General features: G+C 40.3%; 1 pseudogene; it reads left to right on the forward strand.

Annotated features, from left to right (window-relative positions):
* Positions 1-9,770: 9,770 nt before the first annotated feature.
* Positions 9,771-23,238, forward strand: part of LOC127478575 (chondroitin sulfate proteoglycan 4-like) — a 37,925-nt pseudogene continuing 24,457 nt past the window's right edge.

Genomic DNA, 23,238 nt, shown 5'->3' on the forward strand with positions numbered 1-23,238 from the left:
TCTGCTCTCAGAGCTAACTCAGGTGTACTTTCGTGATGCCATGTTTTGGCAAAGGTGGGTCTCCAGGCCCAGCTACTGCTTTCAACCACCATATCACTAGATTGTCGTGGCTGGGAGGAACATACATGGTGTTTAGTGTGTCACTGCAAGTTTAGAGACCCAGTCTCAAACAAGAGCACTAGTTTTACCAGTATCCCAGCTCAGGGACAGTGGGGAAGCATGGGGATAGCCTGCTCAGCTGAGATCTGCCATTTTTAAACCGTCGAGGGGAAAAGTGATCTCCATTGCAGCCTGAAGCACCAGGTGAAGAACAATAGCACTACACTGATCTAAGATCACCAGTAAAAGCTGGAAGGAGAAACTATCTTGCACAACAGTTGATAAAGATTTTGCACTGAAAGACATTGCAGATGAGCCCTGCCATCACTTGTGATCTGTCAAGGCCTAAACACTAAATAACAGCAAGGAAACAAAACTTTCATCAGTGATCAGTCTAAAAAAGATATACAGGAGCACCATGGGGTCTCACAGCTGGAAAAAAACCACAGAAAAACAGCATTACTGATATTGGAGTCCCTGTTTGAAGGGGTGGCTGCACAGACGTGCAATGAAATGTGGGACTATGTGCACCACTAGTGGGTGGGCAATGGTTATGCTTACACACAAGGTAGGGAATGGAGTAGAAGTCCAGAACCTCTGATATAGCAGTCTATAGGAATATGACCTGGAGTAGTGAAGATACCTGATAAAATGGAGTAGGCATTACTGACACCATTTACAGATGGGGAAGTCTGTAGTCATGTTGGTTTCAGAGTACATCTTTCTCTCTCCCAGCTGCCACAGGGCCACCCAAACCACTGAAACATTCCTCAGCAGCAACAGTGCAGAGTGAACTGGCTCCAGTTCAGTTGGTTTGGACAGTATCGTGGGATATAATAACCAGACTGCTTCCAAAATGGAATCTCAGGGTTGAACTACCACCCACCAGAACAAAGTGTTCACACTAGGTTTATTATAGTCTGAGGGATCAGTCAGACAGGATGAGTCAAACATGCCCGAAGGGTTAAGAGGTTACTTTTCAAATTAACACTCTCCTTCTTAAGGAAATTAATGAATTAAAAATTAAAACAATCTTCCTCTTCTTTGTATAAGAAACTGTCCTGGCTCAGAGACACTAGGAAATCTGGTTGAATGACAAGTTAGCCAGAGAGCAACAAAAACTACAGATATGTAAGAATTTGTTCCCCCTGCCTGCAAAAATTATAGCCATTAGGAATCCCTCCTACTGGTGACCAAGTCACCTTGACACCTTCATGTTTCTATGTGTACTAGGTAAAAATTTTTTGATTAAATCCCAGCCATGTGAAGCTCAAGGCAAATGTTTTTGATGATGTTAGCAGGCCTTTAGGTCAGTACTATTATTTGCCTTCTCATTCAAGGCCATACATCACTAAAGTTGTGTCATCTGCTTCATCAATGACATCAGCTTTGATGGTCTTTTTGATATCCTCTTTACTCAAAATCTCTCCTGTACTTTCTCAGTTTTTTTCCCTAATGCAATGCTTCCAAGCACCTAACAGCCAACCCAACAGCCCAGACTCCCAATCTTTCTTCCAAACCCTCTGGCAAAACCTACACGATATATAAAATATTAATTCTATTAACCATTACAGAAACACACCACCACAATATTCAAAACCTACAGGCAGTTCTCTCCCTTTGCAGCCTAGCTTATCTCATCTAGTCTACCATTTCACTCTTTTCTGATTATTCATCAGACGAATTTCCTAAACTGTTGGGCTGGGACTGATTCCAAACTGTCTATGCAGGGAGAAGAGCAGCACTTCCAGACAAATAAATGACAATGATGGAGCAACAGAGAACTGGCAGAGGGTCCTCAAGAAAAGTTGCAATGAGGCAACTTGTTTAGATAGGAGAAAAACTGGAGGACACAACTTCTAAAAGGTGCATAAAATGAATAATGTTCAAATTACTGGCATTAAAGAGCCACAATAGTGAACCCAATATACTGTGTACTACACAGACTCCAGGTTGCAGTGAGAGTTGTGGTAAATCCTGCTGTGACACAACGTCCATGACAATCCCATCTGTGCTCCACACATCTGGCATGGGGAGCATAGGCCTTAAGCCAGCTGTTTCTATGGGTCTGAGCCATCGTTGAGAGGTCACTATCAGGCAGCACAAAAGGAGAAAGCTGAGGCCTCTGGATAGCAGTATGGTGACAGCCATCTCCTGTGCTAGCTGTTGTAGCTGTCCCCTCCTTTGCCAGGTGTGAGGTAAATGGGTCTCCCCTGCATCTGACAATCTGGTCTATGGTCTAAGGCAGAGACAGACCATCTGAAGTAATGAGGGAAAGGTGTGAGACAAAGCCTTTCTGTGATCAGATCCAAGTGGTTGTGCATTATTCTGTTCAGACCAGAAAGGGAGCAGGCTGAAAAAACCCGTGAGACTATTAAGAACATAATTTGTAAGAGGAGGCTAGATAGACAAGCCAGGATTGTTCAGCCAGGGCTGATAGGAAAAGAATGCCATCTACAAATACCTTGAGGAAAAAGCTCAGCACCAAGGGTTTGGTAACCATTTAGATTAAAAAGCAATGTTAGTACAAATGAGGTATCAACTGCCCATAAAGAACTTCAGCTGAAAACCAGTAGTTCCCAATCATGTTCAGGGGCAGTTTTGCAAAAATGGAATCAGGTACAGGACAGGGATGAGTCCAGGCCATCTGGATGTTTTTAAGGTAGAGTTCAAAAATGAATAACAGTGATTATGAAGTGATAATGAAGTGATATGAAGTAGCGTTTGCAGTAGCTGGAGGTGGAATTTAATGATTCAGGTGGTTTCTTCCATTGCATGTCATTATGCACCCACAACCAGCATTGTTCCATCTCCATGGCCAACAAAAAAAAAAAAGAGAGGCTCCCATTATTTCTAATTCAAGTGCTTTAATTAGAGCAAAACAGTCAAAACTGTGAAGGCTGTGAAGATAGCTACCATGAGCCAGAGGAAATTTAGCAAGTGCAGCAGCATCTCTGTGAGATTGATGCAAGACAGGAATCCAGTTCAGATACCAACAGAGGGTAATAATTTAGAGAAAGAGACACTTCTCTGCCTAGAAATGGTATGAAGTTACTACAGGTACAATATGATAATTAATCTAAAAAGCAAAGCCATACAAAACACGTTTTCAAATGCATCTTTTAATATAGGCAGCAGGAATAAGAGCCATGCGAGTACCAGAGCAGGAGGGTTGTAAAGGCATCACTAATTTCTAGTGATGTCAAAGACAGCGTATGAAAAATTACCAGATTCTCAACCAGAACAATAACAATGACACGGAGGATAATTCTCACTGATCCAGGATTCACTCGCTGAAAGAAAGATGAATTATCATTATTGGAAGAATCCAAACCATTTGCACAGGCAAACAAGAAAAACAGATTAGTGTGGAGGAATATAAGTAGTTTTTCTAGATGAAAATGGTCTAACCAAAGGGAACTGAGTTACAAACAACAATGATGAAGGTTCTGATCAGCAGGAGTGCATAAAAAACTACTAAAGCCAAAAAAGATTAGTGAAACTGCACAAAACAGTGCATTAAAAAAACCATCAAAACTCAAAACTGTATAAAAGTATTTTTTCTGTTTAACTACTTTTATTTAGCATTCTGACATATGTTCCCTGGAAATGAGCTGCTTAATTGTCTGATCACTACACAATCTCTAACTCAGTCATTTCACGGAATGAGAGCATATTTTTCACTAAAACCTAAGAATTTAAATTCCGCAAATGTCTTCAGAAAGACCACATATCACTGCCATGAAAGTGAAGCCCTTTTCCAGGGAGTTGCTTTATCTCTTTCAGTGTACTGAAGCCAGGGGCATGAAAGCATTTTCTTTAGCAGCATCCATTTGAGTTCCTCTGTCTCCTTTGACCTGTACAAAAGCCAAATTCTAGTCTCCTCCCTGTGGAAAGATAACTTGCATAGTTTTGCTGCAGTTGTGTTTCTGTTTTTCCTTTGCTGGACTTTTGGCTGACTGACAGTTGCTTTGCTTTGGTAGACAGGGGTGAAGGTCGGTTTCAAGACTCCCAGTTCTGACATATTATCTTTCTGGAAGCTTCTGGAATTGGATGTTTTAAATAGGAACCCTTGAAAGAAATGACCTGAGACTTTCATACAGATTTGCAGATGAGTAGACACTAAAGTGCAACACTTAACACTGAATTCGGGGCAAAAGAACATTCCTTTTAAGGCCAGTGTGGAAGTTCTTGCATATATGTAAATCAGTAAATACCTGGGGTAAAAAACCACATATCCACATAATGAAAGTGAACAAACAGGCAAAAATAATACAAGCTAAATGCTACATATACATAATAATACAAAAAGGCTACCACACTGGTTGGTGCACTTCCCAAATTGGTTTTAATAATACTAGTTTGATTTCAGTAATACTTAATATGGAGGGTAATATACTAATTCTGTGGGTAATATACTAAGTCTGTAATATACTATATTCTGTGAATTAAGGAATTGTGTTGTCAGGAAATTATAAGAGTTTGACCTGTGACTAGGAAAGATCACAGGGTGAGTGTCCCATGTTTGCTAGCACATATTCTATGGGGAATAAGGTAGACCCTACATCGTGGCAGCATCTTATATATACTCATGCTTCTTTGAGTCTGCTTTTTCTAAAATTCTATTGCTTTAGCAGAAAGAGCTGTGGCGTATTAATATAATAGGTAAATAAATTACACAGACCCCACTAGATAGTTGGGGGTTCAGCACCAAATCCTCTTTATTCAAATAAGACAATATCTTTTATATACACCTCAAAGTAACATGTGACTCCCTTGACCAAGGGCTTCTCACTGCCCATGTGTGGGAGTACTTCGGGACTTCATTTCCCAGGATGCCTCATCCACCATCTTTCCTGTAACCCGAGTCCTACAAAGAGCAGCCTTTAGTAGTGTAATTGAGCAGCCATGACAATCCAGGTATAAATATGAAGACAGCAGGGGAGGACAGCAGATCCTTCATTGCACAGCCTGTAGATGTGCACAGCTGCAAACTGATGTAATTGGGCCTTGCCATCCACAGATGGAAAAAGAAGGATGAACATGCCTAAGCTTTTACCCCATGAAGAGCTCAAGGGAGAAATCTGGTATCTGGCCTGCTTACATAGCTGTGATTTTCCTCTTGCCCTGGTAACATTCCTGCACTGAGAATCTCCATTGGGCTGGCAACTTAACAGATTGATCTCAAGGACACACTATTGCCATGCAGGTAAAAGGCACCACTACCCATCAGTATCATTCCACCATTTTTTTCCCTTTCCTTCTAGTAGCAGCTGCAGCCTCCTATACTGAGTCTCTCAGGCTATGCCACTGTACCAGAAAAAGGGAATGTTTTAATTTCCTACATGCCCTGTTCCTGAATGCAATCTCTGAGTTCTCTGATAGAGCTCACTCAGCATCAGGAAAGGAGCAAGAGGTGATCACTCACTCCTGGAAACCTTGAAAGGGACAAGAATATGGTGAATACATGAAGCAGGCTAAGGGGTCTTCGTTTGAGGCATAGACCACCAAGGGGAAGAAAGGAAGCATTTGTATCCCTTGCATTTGGATCCTCCTTCATTCAGAGCATAGTGCCTTGCCTTGCTTTAGGCTTGAATGTTATGATCTCCCACAGCGCAATGAGTATTCCCAATCCCAGTGCAAATAGGATAAACTATGATTCTGAGGTACTGAGTACCACTAGTCCTGCGTGCATGCAAATTTCTCTTTCAGACACCTATGATTTTCAAAATTGTTAACACGGTTAGGAACATGCATGGACCAGCATATCATAGTACCTTGTGGGATGCACCAGCGCATTTTCGGGAACCTATCGTTATTGAAAAAGAGGTCCTGAGTGCTGAACTGATATTGACCTCAGTAAAAATTCTGTTGTCTAAGTCTAACTTGAAAACTCAGGGCCACATGGTCTATCTTAAGTATTCAGAGATCACAAGAAGAGCATAGGTTTTGTAGAACAGGTCCCTTGTAATTTAAATTATCAGAACAATATTGTAGAGATTAATTTGAATACTGACTTTAAATATGTTCTTTACTAAAAAAATAAAATCCTTATTAACAATGCCCTTTTTAAAATTCACTTCTATATATGAATCATTGCAAACTTGGCATTTAGAGTTCAAATACTGTCTGATCTCATATGAATTGAATGGCTCCTTCATTTTCTTCAGAAGCTCTATTTCAACAACATTTTCATTTATAAGGCACTATTTACTTAAGGAACTGTCACAGGAAAAAGATTTTCTTGCAGTGTCAGGACTCCCTCTAGTGTCATTACAAACAGGATCTTTGGGGATCTATATAGACTGAAGGTTTGTGTTTGCTTTTGATGAGATGACATCCATAACTTATTTATATCCGAGGTCAACTATTGCATATGCAGCTGACATATTGGAACCATCCTACAGAGGTGGAAGAAAGAACAGAAATTGGAATATTTTCTATGGTGCATTTCTGTCTCTCTGAATGAATGATTGGAATTTTTTTTGTAGAGGAAACAATCTTGGTATGCTTTCAAGACATAATAAATCCTTAGGTAATAAAAGTCAAACAGGAAAAAAAAATTAAAAAGCCAAACCACAGAAATCTGGAAACTGCAAAAACTAAAAAAATAAAATAAAAAAAAAATCTACACTTCTTAAAGAAACCTAAGTCCTGCTGAAAGCAAGCAGGACTCAGGGTTGGAAAATCCTGAATGACTTAAGAAAATGTGACTCAAAGTTATAGCTATTTAGGCCTTTCTCAAGAAGAAAACTTTTGAAAACTTTTCCGTTTTCAGAAGTCTCTTAATTTTGTTCTAAATTACCATGAAGATTTCTAAATTATGGCATCACAGAACAGCTGAGGTGGGAAGGCACCTCTGGAGACTGTCTCACCTCTCAGTTCAAAGCAGAGGCACCTACAGCTGGTTGTTCAGGGCTGTGCTCTCTCAATTTTTGAATATGAACAAGGATGAGGACCTCATAGCCTATCTCAGCAACCTCTTTTAGTTCTTGATCTCCAGTGTGAGGAATATTTTTTGTTTTTAAATGCCATTTCCTACATTTCAGTTTGTGCTTAATTATGCTTGAACTTTCACTGGATACCTCTGAGAAGTCTTGCTCCCTCTCCTTCACATATTCCCATCACCTGTTCATAGACATTGGTAAGACTTCCCTGAAGCTCCTCTTCTCTGGGCTGAACAATCCCAGCTCTGTCCATTCCTTCTCCTGTGTCAGAGCAGATTGCCTTTCTTTGGACAAGAGGTAATTTTGAAATGAGCATGCTAAAAAAAAAAAAAGATTACTGTGTTTAAGGAAAATATTAGTTCAGTGACTGCTATGTTATTCACTAGGGACTGATTATGTTTTTGTGACTGCATTGGTGTAGCTACAATGTGGAATAGATTTTAAGTTTCACATACCCTAAAATAACTGCATCATATTCCCAAATTTTGTCCTATACCATGAATCACAAGGTATTTGAAAAAATATGGCTTATTCTTTTTTACAAACGTTTGGTAGCTCAGCATCCAGTGTGATACCTCCAATCACATTATTCATTTCTCTTCCCTTTTCTAACTCAGACCTCCAGGTGGTGACCCGGTGCAGCACACAGGTGCCCCCTGGCTTGCACAGCGTGCTGCATGTGGCCTCATCAGGAGTGCATGTGATACCAGGGCTCTTGCACTCCCTGTCCCGCTGTTTCTGCATTTAACCCCAAAACACCTGGTATGGTTGGGATAGTCCCATTTACCTACCTACCTTCTGCCTCTCATTCAAGCACATTGCTGCAGTATATTTTCCTAATATGGTTTTGACTACTACTTCTCAAAGCCTACAGTGCAAATGATGCTGTTCCTTCTGAAGTATAAGCAAAAGTCTTTGTCCAGGGCAGGAATATGTTAAATCAGACACATGTAATTCATGAATGATGCCAAGGCAAAATTTTTCCCCAGGCTTCCCTACTGCAGCACAGAGTTTTGCTGATGCACATGTGGAGATCTGCTTTTCCAGTCCCTGTCATGTTATAAATTGTTATCCCATGTTAAGTTCTCTTTTTACCCTTCACATCTTGGACTCATGTCTTTCAGGCGTCGGCACTTTTTACAACTCCTCCTGTTGGTTTTCACAAATCTTCTTTGAGTGCCCGTGTGAAGAGAATGAATTTTACTAGGCTGCTGTCTTGGAAATCTTTAGTAAAGCCTTTAAGTGATATCTGAGTAAAGCCTTTAAGTGATATCTGGGGGAAGATCACTCCCCACGATTTCCCTCTGGGCGCAGATCCCCTCTCCTGCCACATACATTATTCTAAAAACATAGACAGCAAAGCTTGCCAAAAATTTCTAGGGAAAATCTAGACTAAATGGTGACTGTAAACCTCAAAGGAAGAAAAGAATCAGACAGCTGACACAGAGAAAAGATTCATGCCATAACCTTTTTTCTCCTTTCTGCAGTTTTGGAATATTGTCTCAGTTTTACTCTGCTTACTTAGTGTCAAATTTCAGGTCACAAATTCCGGTCCTATGTGTAAGGGAGTAACAAGTTAAAAAAATAATGGACCTGTTGAGACACATTGCAGTGCACCCTGCCAGCTGATAACATCAGAGAAAATTTCATGACTGCAAGGCTGTTCCTGGAACGGATGACTTATGTAACTCAAGGCATATCTGCATATTTGAATTAAGTACAGTAAAGGCTTATACATGAGTGGCTCAAGTGTGCTCTATAAAACATTTTTTGAACCGAAACTGTATTTTCAAGAACAGGACACCAGTGATGAGGTGTGAAATACATAATTTTTTCTAATTTAGGTCTTGTCCTGGTTATAATGTGACCTTATCATTCTCTGCAACTACCTGAAAAGAGGTTGTAGCTGGGTAGGAGTTGGTCTCTTCCCCCAGGCAGCTAGTGACAGGATGAGAGGACAGTCTTAAGCTGCACCAAGGGAGGTTCAAGTTGGACATTAGGAAGAATTTGTTCACAGAAAGGGTGACTAGATATTGGAATTGGCTGGAGGTGTTCAGGGAGAGACTGGACACGGCACTTACTGCCACGATCTAGTTGACACGGTGTTTGGTCATAGTGTGGACTGAAGGGTCTCAGAGGTCTTTTCCAACCTAATTGATTCTGTGATTCTGTACTCATCTCAGTTTCTGATCCCATTGGTTGGACTTCCTGTTACATGTTTCTTCCCTAAAGCAAAGCGATGTGTTTCTTTACGGACGGTATGCAAACACTTCGAGGGAGGGGGCTGCAGCCAGAAGAGGGGAAGGTTTGGGGATAGCTCAGAGCAGCCTCCCCCTGCGACAGGCAGGCCACGGAGGGAGACTGAAGTGGCTGAACGACTGGCAACAGCTGTACATCCAGGCAGGTCCCTTCCGAAGCACAGATTCAACCACAGCCTTGAGGAGGGCCAAGCCCGTCCGTGGTGGGGGTAGCCGAAGCTGCAGGAAGGAGCTACCCTGTGTCCCATGCCCGGCCGATGTTCCTGGAGCTGGGGGCGGGCCGGCGCAGGAGCTGCGCTGTGAGAAGGGCGGGAAGGAGGAGAAGGAGGGAAAGAAGGACGGAGGGAAGGAGGGAGGAGGCCGTTCCGGGAGAGCGGCTGGGGAGCGCGGGGCCGGGGCGCCGACACTCCGCCGCTCCGCAGGGCTGGGCCGTGCTGGGGGTGCCCGGCCGGGCCGCGGCTCCGGCATGGACGGCGCGCCCGCCGCGCTGGTGGTGGCGGTGGTGGCGGTGGTGGCGGTGGTGGCGGTGGTGGCGGTGGTGGCGGTAGTGCCTGCCCGCCGGGCGGCTCTCGCAGGTAGGGCCGCGGCGGGGCCGGAAGGCACCTGCGGCCAGGGGGAAGGGGCGGCCCGGCGCCGACCGGCCGCAGCTCCGGTGCAGGGGGAGCGGCATCCCGGGCGGGCCAGGCCGGGCGGCCCTGGGGCTCTTCGGAGCACTGGAGCCACTTGTCGCCGGTGCCCCCGCGGAAGGAGCAGCCCGAGCGGAGACTGGCCGCTGCCCCGGCCCGGTGCCCGGGCCAGCAGCCGCTCGGCCGGGGGCGGGATGCCGGGGCCCTGCCGACGGTGGGACAGGGGGCATTTTGTGACAGCGTGATGTCCCTGTGCCTTGAAGGAAGGCCGAGCCTGGCCGCTCGTTGTGAGCCCGCGCCGGTGCGGGCTCCTCCCGCTGTGGAGATGCTGTGACTTGACATAGCTAGACTTTCTAATAAAATCAAGGAAAACCCAAGCCACGTGGCTGAAAACTTCCCCCATCCCGTCCCCCGACCCCAGTCATAACTGTGGTATGTCATGAGGAAAGTGCTAAGGCACGTCCAACAACACTCCGTGTGATGCCTTCCCTGTAATATGTCACAAGTAATATGCTATGTTACGTGCAAGAACATTCCCTGTGATTCCTTCCCCTGCTCTGGCATGGGTGTGAACCAGTAGTCTCGATGTTAAGTGTCAGCCGGTAACTGCAGGTATCTGCTTTTTAGTGTACAACTTAAGCTGTTTTATGCTTGGCTTTTCAGATGTGCCAAGACATGCCAGTCACCTCACTGCTGGTGATGCATCTTACGTTGCAGGGCCTGGGCAGTCACCAAAATCATTGGAACAGCCAAAAACTTTAGCTGGGAATTGTATTTCTTCTTGAGATACAACTTGAAGTAAATTATAATTTGAGCATCAAAGACTGTTAGTAGAGTTTATTATTTAAATATCTTTTTAACATAATGGATCATCAAGCAGTTGAAGTAATGTGGTCTTTCATGCTCTTTTCAATTCCATGTGAGATGAACCAATTGCCATAACTCTTTCTTTAGAAATATTGAGTGTCTGATCTGTGATTATGTGGTGTCTGTTTCACTAGATGAGAAGACTAGTTAGAAACAAACTAATATTTAATTGTAACTTTAAAAAAATAGTTTTTAGTTCTTCAGAAATTAATGAGAGCCTAATTGGAGGTTAAATTCCAGCTCTTTTCTTTTACTCCAGGTGCTATTATAGCTATAGCCTTACCCAGAGATAATCTAGTGAGAAGAAAAACCAATTGAAGACTGGAAGGGAAAAAAAAGGACCAACTGCTTCTTATAGACAGCGGACTGAAATTAGGTGTTAAGTGGGTTTCCCAATTCTTCAGTTTTCAGTGAGTTTATGTTATAGAACCAGAAAATAACATCAGTTCCATTCGTTTCATGTTCAGTGCTTTAACTACAGGACTGTCTTTTTTATCTGGAAATCGTAGAATCATAGAAAGTTTTAGGTTGGATGGGACCTTTAAACATCATCTTGTCTGGTGTGTAAAGCATTTGTAGATGCAACACAAGGTTATTCCTCACTGTATACATTTTAGGTGAAAGAGGCTTGCAAGGTGAAAGAGGCTTGCAGACCCTGATAGTATTTCTTTTACCCAGAAAATCTCACTAAATTGTACACTTACAAAGTGTGAATCAACCCTGAGAATTCCCTTTTGAATAATGGTTATGTTAGCCTTAAAGGGCATTCTCAATGCATCTGACAGCTTCCTTTTCCAGTTCCATTTTTCCCGTGTCCTGTCCCCTGCTGTTGATGTCACCTGCTACCAACAAAGATGGACGTAGTACTTTTTCTTTATGAAATGTCCTATTTTGATTGTTTTTGTTTCTTCTCCTCTTTTGTTTCTTCTGCTCTTTATCCTTGTTGCAAAGCTTCATTAACCAAACTCCTGTTTTTCGAAGTTTCAGCAGCGTGTTTTGGAGAGTGTAAGATTTGCCAACCATATTATGAATTCTGTGGTACTAGTAGTGTTTTTCAGTCTCATCAGTTGAACTTGATCATATTTGTGATGCAGCATGTACTGTGTTAAAAAAAAAAGAACATTCTAAGTATAGTTTCAACTAGCTGTGAAGTAAAAAAAAAGAAGCCATGAGTGCATTTTTATTTATAAGCGTATATTTTCTGGAGCTTTTTTTCCACAGGCGATTAATAGTAGTTTATGCTGAATCAGACTGAAAGGAGTTTCACTTTTTCCTCCTGCAAATGTGAGAGGCATTGAGATTCACTGTAAGATACAGGACTGTGACCAGCATTGGATTACACCAGTGTAAGGACAGTCATCATGCTCTTGAAGTTCTGGTTAGGACTTTAAAGCCCATTCAATCTAGTTTTAATGGGCAGTCATGCCAACTGTAAGAGTTTCTGACATGAGGTCAGGTTTCAGTCAGAAGCTTGAGAAAAGTTAGCTACCAATCTGTTTCTTCACTGTTGTTCAGAAACAAAAAAAAGCAAGTAGGAAATTACTTAAAGTAATTGCGATCAAATTTCATTTTTTAACTGCTAGTTTCTTGAGGTTTGAATCAGCAGGACTGACCATCTTTATTTCCAGAATATGCTGCTCTGGACAACTCCATGAAATCTATGGCAATTTCTTTGCTATTTGGGTTATATTTTTAAAAATAGTGATTTTTATCACTAATGTGCTATAAATCCAAAACACTGCACTGTACCAGCTACTAAGAAGAAAATTAATTCTATCCCAGCCAAACCCAGGACAATTATGCAGACCTTTCCAAAGTTCCAATGGAATGTTACCCATGTAAGGTACTTTGCCTGAAAGAATTATTTGTCAGTTAGTTAATGAATTTTTCTCTTATCTTCATAGCATCTTTATGAGAGCACTTAGTTTTTTTTCAGAAACTTTAGTATAAACTAGTTACTTTTAAAGTAACTCTATGCAATTGCTAGAACTCAATATCTATTTCTCCAAAATCCAAATTTGAGATTCTTCGATACTCACAACGATTTCAAACATGTTACTGACAGATTCAAGATGAAAGCAAGAAATACAGCTAGATAGGGAAATAAATGTACAAGTCACAACGTTTTGTAACAGATACTTGCAGCATGTGAAAAGAATCATTTTGGGTCAGTTCTGATTAGTGATTCCAGCTAAGTTACTCAGCACAGAACTGAGACATTTTAAAGCTGCAAACTTTTGTAGAAGTGTCTGTACACTAGGGAATTGTCCTTGGAGAGGACTGACAACTGTTCATGTGGTGGGTGCAGTGATTGAAACCTTGGACCTGAGTGCAAAGCTGTTTTAGTGGGAAGGAGCTAGAGAAATGGTTTGGTTCTATGGTAAAGCTCTAGGCATGTTTATAGTGCAGGATGTGAGTCCATGCAGTAATTGCAAATGTATCCTTTAATCATTCTGCCTTTTTTTATAAAAGCTTGTTACATAGGGTACCTGGAATTTGATACTCTCTCACTAATGTTTTCTCTCTTTTTGATCTGTCTCCACTTGTGCTGTACAGTCATAACAAACAAGGCTTTTAAAGTTATTAATATCACAACAGCTTTCTATTTGGTATTTATAGGTTTTGAACACTTGTTTCCATCACTCAAATCTTATCCCAAGGGACAGTCTTTCTATTTTATTTATGTTGAAGGTTACAAGCTGTTTTTCCTGTGGTTTAGGGAAATAAAGATCAGACTTGCATCTTCATCTGTTGAGACCTGCATGCTTTATCTTAGTTATGGCAGAAGCTATTGGGACTCAAGCTATCTCTTTGTTTACCTAGCATTTAGTGCATGAGGACTCTTAAATGAGGATTCAAGCTATACTTCTATATAGCTGAACGTATTTTTACTGTTTGGAAACGTGCCTTCATGTCTAGATTGTACAACCCCTCCATCTCTTATTGAAGCACCATAAAAGACTTGTTAGTACAGAAGAAATATAAGGTATGAAAAAAAACTGTTTTGAGAATGGAGGGACAAAAGCTGCCCCAAGATGGGGGACAGAGTTATCCATGTGCATTGCTCATGTTAGCTGTGTAGTGACTCTGAGCTTGGTTTCTTGTAGATACATTTGTACAGTTTTTAGTTTCAGCGATGGAGGAGTGATGAGGGTTATATTTCTTTGTGCTTTGAGTACAGAAAGAAGAGAAACATTATTCAAGGTGTAGCTGTTGGTTGAATTTGATAACGTTTTTAGCACTAGAGAATGAAAGCTGAACAAAAAGATAAGATGTCAACCAAATTCCACCACTAAGTGATGAATGAAGAACCTTTTGCTCTGTGACTATGAAGGCTTTCACTATGCCTGCCTGATTTCTTGTGGTTGCTTCAAAGAAAGATATTGTGGACAGAGCTGGTTGAGAATCTTCAGTGATATTATTTGAAACACAATTTTCAAAACTTACACTTCCCGTATAAATGTTACCTGTTGTGATGGAAATATCGGGAAGAATTTATAGCCCTAGCGTTGAGGGTTGGCTGTAAGGGAGGAGGGAGAGGGATGGGGACCACAAATTAGTAACTGAGTTTGAGCAGATTTTTAAATTTGCATCCCAAGTGATTGTGCCTCTATTTTCTTGAGCCTTTGTGTATCTATTTCTGTGTCCATAACAGGACATTAATAACTGACATAGATCTGGCTGTCATTCTCAGCTGCTTTCACTTGTCTTTTTTATTTGAGGCCCAGAGGTGTTACAGAATAAGCTATCTGCCCAGGCACTGCAGAGGAATCTTTCCCTATATGACATGCTGAATTCACCTATTCCAGCAGCAAGGGACCTTAAAGGCTGGTATTGCTGGTTGAACTGCACATACTTTCTGTAATGATGTGATTAATGTCAGATGGTCCATGACAAAATGACCCTGTTTCAAAATCACCAGATTAAATTTGAGGTCAGTCAAAACATGGTTTCGGCCAAAAAGCATTCTAAAAGTGTCTGTTCTAGAGGAACTTGATTCCTGTACTGTAATAACATGCTTCTTCGTTTGGTGGGTACAGAAGCAGAAATTATGTCAAGGCACTGTGGGTGGTCTTGGCCCAAGATCTCGTTTAGTGTTGGATCAATGCCTACCTGCCCCACCTGCAGTAATGGATTCTGACTCTGAAGAGTTTTATGGAAAGCAAAAGCTTTAACTTATGTTTCTTTTTTCCTTTTTGGGAATTTATATATAGTATAAATATCAAACTTTTTCCCAGTGGTGCACTGCAAAATATTGACTTTGCAGCTTCATTCTAGTTATTCCAAGTTGCGCTTAATAATTCATAGATAAATTTATCTTTCTGCTCAGTTGCCTCCCAAAAAATCCAATTTTTTTTCCGCACATACTCAAGTCTGTTGAAAATGTAGTGTATTTAAAAGTAATTTTCAATTTCCATCAGCAATCATTACTGTTCATTCAGAAATTAACTAAATTTGGGGGCCGTGTTATAGTGATCATAATAAAACTTTCAGGATATTGACATCTGTGAAAGATTTTGATTTAATTTGTTAATTTCTGAGGAACTTGACTGATAAATTTTAATGGAATCTCTTACTTGCCAGTTCTGTGGGGGTGCAAGGATGAACGTGAATGAACGTAACTGCTTCTTGGAGGCTCAGTAGGGTGAGGAGAGTGGTCTGTCTTCTGAAGGTGAAACCTCTTTGTACCCATAACGTTATACTGATGTTCTGATGTTACTATGATGCTGACGAAAATGGAGTCTTCTTTTGATTAGGACAGGTTATTTCAGACAGCTGGCTTGTGCTACCTGTGATCTTCAGGAAGTGTCATGGTTTAACCCCAGCTGGTAACTAAGTACCATGCAGCCACTTGCTCAGTCCCTCACCCCATGGTGGGACAGGAAGGATAATCAAGAAAAAAGAAGTAAAACCTGTGGGTTGAGATAAGAACAGTTTAATAATTGAAACAAAGTAAAATGTAATAATAGTATTGAAAAAGGAGACAACAAAAAGAGAGAAGTAAAACTGCAAATCAACAAGTGATGCACAATGCAGTTGCTCACCATCTGCTGACTGATGCCCAGCTGTCCCCAAGTTTATATACTGGGCATGTTGGTCTGTGGTATGGAATATTCCTTTGGCCAGTTCAGGTCAGCTCTCCTGGCCATGGTTCCCTCAGCCTCTTGTGCACCTGCTTGCTGGAAGAGCATGGGACACTGGAATGTCCTTAACTTAGGGTGAACACCACCATGTCACCAACATTATTGTCCTACTAAATCCAAAATGCAGCACTATGCTGGCTACTAGGAAGAAAATAAACTCTATCCCAGCTGAAACCAGAACAGGAAGACAGTATCTCTGTGCATCATTTACTGAGGAGGGAATCAGGGGACTCCTTACCTGTGACACTGGATCTACAGTTCTATAGGGTAGGGACAATCTCCTATAGTCCATCTGTACATTAAATAGTACAGTGACAGTCCCAGGCACTGCCAAAATATGAATTTAGCACAAAATAAAAAATTATAAATATTTAACCTGTTTGCTGACTTATTAGTCGTTTCTTATACTGGGGATTTGTCTATAGTTCTGTTATTCCAATACTCGCTTTAAAGAGGAGGTCTGTCTTTATTGACTCTACAGAATAACATTTCTATGTACAACAGATGGCATATGTTCTTGCAGTCTATAAATTTTATGTAAGACTTGTAAAGTGTATTAGAGCTATTTGATGAAAGCTTTTTTTGAGCTAGAAGTACACTGGTGAGGAAGAATTCCTTTTGATTCCAATTGGAACCAGTTTTTCTTAGCACAGCGGTGACTCCTCCTTTGGAAGAAATACGTGTATTTCTGAGGATAAATCTGAGGATTTTTCCTGTGTTTCTCTGGGTACTTTATATAACTTGCTATTACATAGTTTTTGGCTGTGGGGTTTACTGAATGTTGTTCTTGGGAAAGCTACCTAGAATTTTTATGTATCTTACAGCAAAGTTTTAGATACTGTTAATGATTATTTCATGAATCAGCTGCTTAATGAGATCTTTGATTTGGTAGTCTGTGCAGAATCCAGTACACAGTCTGAGTTAAAGCCACACTTTGTAGGAGTCATCAGGGTGTATTAGATTCAGTACGGGGACAGCTAATGTAGGGACTGGAACAATTAAACCTCAAAAGTCCTTTGCAGTTAGGCTTGACTTTCAGAAGAACTATGTTAAAATGAGGAAGTTATTTCAGAATGAAGTTAAAAACTGCAAAATAAATATTTAGCTGGTGGTGTTCTTGCAGAGTTGTGTCCAAACACAACTGAAGCATCATAAACCCTAGCAGATGTAATTTGAAAATAGACACATCTGGGGGAAAAAAATAAAAAAGGTCAAGGATCAGCTTGAAGGAGTCAAAGCTTTTACTAAATCCTTCTTAAGTACATCAAGAATAAAAACCCTGCTGAGGGTCTGGGCAGCCAGTTGATTAAGTTATCTGTATAAAAGAAGCACTCAGAAAGGGCATGGCTACTGCAGAGAAGCTAAATTAAATGGTGTTTGCTGCTAACTGGGAGGATTCCCAAACTGAAATTTCTTTTTTTGGGGTGGAGGCAGGGAAAGAGAGGGGTTGACCTAAAAAAACTTGAGGGTGAAATAACTTGCTTGCTAAGAGTGATGTCTGATCTCATGCTTTTAACTCCCTGGGTACCTGAAGCATGGATGGTGGCAGATTTTATTCCAGTATTTAAAACAAGAATGACCAGGGGTCTGTAAACCTGACATCGATACCTGTCAAATTTATAGATACTGTAACAAAGGATAGAAGATGCACAAGTGAGTAGGATCAACTTGGGAGGAGTCTGTACAATTTCTTTAAAGGTAGATTCTGCTTTACAAACCTGTTGCAGCTTTCTTGACGTGGGTGTGCAAGTCATCTAAGATTTAGATTCTCAGAAGGCTTTTGATAAAATTTGCCATCAGAGGCTTTTGAACAGCCATTGAATAGGAGTACAGGGCTTTGTATATTAAGTAATGGATTAAGTAGGAGGAGGGGTAAATGATTGATTTCATTTTTTCATATGTCAGAGGGAAGTTACTAGCAGAGTTTTTGAGGCTTTGGTCTTAGGATTTGTGTTGTTCAGTATAGTAGTTATGGGGATGGTAAAGGCATTGAGTAGTCAAATGAGAAAGCTTACTGATGTTACAGTCAAGGCAGAAAAGAATATTTGAAAGAAATTATTCAATATAATTGCACTGCTTCTACAGTTCTCAGTCATCACTGTTGGAGATTGAATACTGGGCTGTATTCACGCTTTGTCCATACTGGTATGGCCATGGGGCTCTTATTTTGTTGTGTGGACTGGTGAATTTGGTATCTGAGATTTATTTTAAATTGTGCATATTTAAGTTTATAGAGAGTAATATAAATTTCTTTACATACATTTAGCTGTAGATAAGAAAAAGAGAGGTTAAATTTCCTGTTTATTTTCCTTTATTTCTTTCAGTATCATTTTATGGTGATAGCTTTGTAGAGCTGATCATGGCAGAGGTATCCTCTCAGACATCTTTACAGTTGCAGTTTCAAACAAGCAAGGCACAGGGACTGCTTTTTCTTGCAGCTGGGAAGACAGATTATTGTTTAATGGAGGTACACTCAGGATATGTACAGGTATGCTTTATAACTGTACCTAAAAAGGTATGTGTAGCCTATATTGCTCAGTGTTTTTCTTTAAGCTGTTGTCTATATCAAGTCTCAAAGTTTCTGTTTAAAGAAATGGAAAAATCACAAAATATAATTGATAATTTCAAAATATGGTATTTATTTCTTACAGTTATATCTCTATAGGCTTTGAGATATCTAGATTTTAAAATCAAGGTGATTGTGTTCAAAGCATGACATTCAGTAAAGGCAGAATTTCAGATTTGATGATGTTAGCATCATAAAAAACGTTTGGATCCAAGTAATTGTTTTTCTGCAAGGTAAGGTCTTGAAAGATCATTGTCAGTTGGGTTCTCAGGATTGCTTTTCCTCACAGAACTGCAGAGAAGTCCATTCCTGCTTCTGGAGTTATTCAGGTCGTATTTGTCATGGCAAGTAAACCTACACAGAACTTTAGTGGGATTTTATTTTTTCAATTATGTTTTGTAAATTATGTGTTTAGTATGAAAATGTGTGAAAATTAATGTATTAACCATATATTAATATACGACTGCGAAAAACACAACTTTGGATTTTGATAGTTAAAATTCTATCTCTTGCAGTTGAGAATTAACTTTGGTGTGGGGGAACGAGTTCTGCATTCTCAGCAAAGATCTCAGCTGAATGATTTAGCCTGGTTGAACTACATCATGAACATGATAATGTCACATTGGTAATTGATAAACATGATAGAACTAGTGCAAAAATGCCTGGAATTCTCTATGAATTAAACATCAATTATGGATTCTACATAGGTAGTACTAGTAAACTTGATGTTCCCTACCTTGTTGGAGCACTACCCAGTTTCCGAGGATGTATTGATGATGTGTTGTTCAACCACAGAGACATTTTGATGCCTCTGAGACCTTCTCCTGGTTTCAAAATCATCCATGAAGTTTCGGTGGGATGTAGTGATGAATTCTTTGTGGGTGAAGAAGAACCCATTAGTTTCTTCAGTTCCAGGTCCTATGTTTCTTTCCCATCATGGAATGTGGACGATGAGGGAAGTTTCGAGTGTACATTGCAAACCTCAGCTGCACGTGGCTTGCTGCTTTACCACCCTGGGCAATTGGGAGATTTCATTGCAATGGAAATGGAAGATGGTTTAATTAAAGCTTATGTTGGAAAACATAGACATAGAACCCATCTTTCTTCTCGTAGATCGGTCAATGATAGTCATTGGCACTACATCAAGCTGAAATTTACTGCAGAATATTTGCAGCTGACGTTGGATGAAGAAACTGTGAAAAAATCATTGCCTCTCCATAGTAAGCTGCCAATTCTGAAGGGATCCCTCTTTGTAGGTGGTGTAGAAGACAGCATACGATCAGAAGTGGTTAAATTAGAGCTAATCTCAGTATCTGGGAAGTATGCCAGAGGAGGATCCTTCAAAGGTTGCTTAAGAAACCTGAAAACCAACTCAGAAAAGAAATCGCTGAAGAATGTTCTGGTAACTAAGGACATTTCAGCTGAATGTGAAATGCAGAGTGCTTTTAATATGAATCTTTCTTTAGAGATGGCTGTAAAGAACCCTCCTGTGAAAACAGCCCCAGTATTTGCCATTTCTCATGAAAGCTCTGTCTCTCTGGGCAAGGAAGGTAAGAGCCACCTTTTAGTTCTAAGTAACTTGATTGTGCCAGAGGGTGGACAAGCTTCACTCGAATCTAAGCATATTAAGGTCAGCTTAGACTTTGAGAAATTAGGAATTCATCAGTTACAAATTCTTTTTGAAATAAAGGAACCACCTTCTCAGGGAGACTTGAAACTAAATATTGGACCAGTACGGGAGGTAAATACATTTACTATGCAAGATGTGTGGCAAGGGAAGATTCTTTATGTCCATGATGGCTCTGAGGACACTTCTGATTATTTTAATTTCTCCATTTCTACCAGCAGTGAGAAGATCATGCCTCCATATTTTCAAGAAAATGAGCAACATGTGTTTAACGTTACTGTCATTCCAGTAAGTGATGCACCTGAGATCGCACTTCCTGAGGAAAACTTGCTGCTTCTCTTAGAGAACTCAAAGAAACGTTTGACTAGAGACCTGATAAAAGTTCTAGATAAGGATACAGATTCTCAGGGTCTCGGTCTTTCAGTCCTTGGAAATCTGAATGCAGATGCAGGATTTTTAGAAAACTCAAAGCATCCTGGAAAAGCCATTACTAGTTTTTCTAATGAGGACTTAAGGTACTGTTTTCTTTGTCCACACAGGTGTCAAGAACTCAAGGCTTGTTCTCAGGGCAAGTGACGGTGAGAAGGTGAGCAACACTGTTGTGTTACGTGTCATGGCAGTTCCTTTGGATTACAGAGTTGTCAACAACCCAGGAATAAATCTACTCCAAGGTATTACACCTAGGCATCTGGCAGTTGAAACAAATGCTGTCCGCCAGGAACTGGAAATACAGTACGAAATCACAGAGCCACCTCAGTTTGGTCAAGTCCAAAGGCAGCATTCAAGGGGGGACTGGAAGCAAGTCAATTGTTTTTATCAACGCTCTCTTCAGCGCAGCCGTGTGAGATACTGTAGCACTTCTAAAGAAATTCAGCTGGAAAATGTTACCGACCAATTTAAATTCAAAGTTAGTGTAGGAAACAGAATCAGTGAAGAGCATACATTTCCAAAGTGAAATGGTTAAGGTTCACTTTATTGAAACACAGTCCTCTAGAAATTGAAAAGTCAAAAAAGAAGTACTTGAATTCTGATAATCTTTTTGCTGTTATTGCAGATCTAGAAATACCTGAAGATGAGCTTCATTTTAAATTGCTGTCTCTACCAAGAAATGGACAGATACTGCTTAATGACCAGCCTTTGAAAAAAGATTCAGTCTTTAGCCAAAAAGATATTACTGATCAAAAAGTGGCATATGAATTAATCAGCAGATACCATGAAGACAACTATGATTCATTTAGATTCCTAATTTCTACAAAGTATCTGGAATAAAATTTGTATGACTTTGAAGTCTACATCAAATCAGATTTTGGAAACATTATTTTGACTAACAATGGCCTTAATGTTACTGAAGGTGAAGGAGAGTTAATAACGAGCACGAAATTGTTTGTGCAAACAGTAAATAATAAAACTTTCCAATACAGTTATACAGTTTCCTAAGCATGGGAAATTAAAACTTATTGATTTTTCAGGCCCTTCTGAGAATAATGACAATCTCACAACTTTCACTAATAAAGATATAACCAATAACCGCCTTATGTATGTGCATGACGATTCTGAGACAGTGTTTGATGAATTTCTTGTCAGAGCTTCCAGCAGAGAGTCAGGAAAGTGGGCAAACTTTAATCCAGAAGTAGAACCTTTGTCAGTAGAAATTAGATTCAACATTTCTGTCCAGCTGAAGAATGATGAGAAACCAATACGTGTGATTGATACGATATTTAACATAGTGAGAAATGGGCAGTGATTATTGACTTTGGCAGATCTTTGCTATCATGATCCTGATTCTGATTTTGATGATGGACAGTTGCTATATATTAGACGTGGTATTTCCAATGGGGACTTGGTGCTAACAAATGATACTTTGCATAGACTCTACCAATTCAAACAAGCGGACCTGGAGCAAAAGCAAGTCCTGTTTCTACACCGTGGTGCAGATTTTGGGTGTTTTGTTCTTTTTGTGACAGATGGCAAGCACTATACTTCTTTGCTTCTGGAAGTTAATGCCACTGATCCTTATGTTAGGCTGGCAAATAATACAGGACTGTTGGTTCAAAATGGGAAAGAGGAAACTGTTTCAACAGCTAACCTGAGTGCTACTACAAACCAAGACATAAGAAATGATCATGAGCTTACATATGAGATACTCTCTTTCCCAAAATATGGAAGAATATATGTAAATAATCTGTTGATGGATTCCTTTACTCAGCGTGATCTGATAAAGGGGCATGTAACCTACAGGCATGATGACAGCAACAACCTTATTGACAAATTCAACTTTACAGTCTGTGCTAGAGATGTCCATCTAAATGCTGAAGTGCAGGTTTGCATATATTTGGAAAGTCAGCAGCAGCTACCAAGGGTTGCAAACAAAAACAATCTCTTGGTTGAAGAAGGAAAACTAGTTGAAATCAGTAAAGGCAAACTGCAAGTAAGTTAACTGTGCTATCCGTTCTTCCAATCTTGTTGCAAGTTTTCCTCACTGTTTTTTTCAGCCATTGCAGTGTCTTTAGTTTGTGACTTCATTTCTTTGACTCCTTTTGGTTACCACTAATATGACTGCATTCTGGATGCTTAATTGTGTAAATACTGACACTAGCAAGATTCCATTTATAGGAAGGAAAACTGATTATGTTAAAGAAAAAAGGCTGCCCATAATCTTTGCATTTATATGCTGGTTATATGCTGGTGCTTGAAAAAATTAGAATTTGGGGATGCTGCATGTATATATTTGTTTCACTTCTAACAATTGTTGGTACTTCATGTACTGTTCTTAGTTGAGCTGGTGGGAACTGCCAAGGAAGAAACGGTTTTGGTTCATTCAGTTTGGAGCTAGCACAGTTAAAACTGTTCGAGGACCACATCCAAAATTTTAAAAACATCAGATCACAAACCGGAGGCCGTTTCTGCTTAGTTAATTCTTTCCTGCCCGTTGTTTGTGGGTAGCCTTCCAATAACCACCACGAGGGGGCTCTGACAGCACGTTGCTGTGCTGCTCAAATCCTTGTTTCAGGCAGGATCTATAGCTCTGAGGCCATTACTTAATTCTTCAGTGTATTCCTTTTCAAAATTACAAAACATACTTGTGGTTACAGAAGGCTCCTAGG

This window comes from Manacus candei, unplaced genomic scaffold (assembly GCF_025592945.1).
Source record: "Manacus candei isolate 608988 ecotype Guabito, Panama unplaced genomic scaffold, ASM2559294v1 h1tg000061l, whole genome shotgun sequence".
Lineage (NCBI taxonomy): Eukaryota > Metazoa > Chordata > Aves > Passeriformes > Pipridae > Manacus > Manacus candei.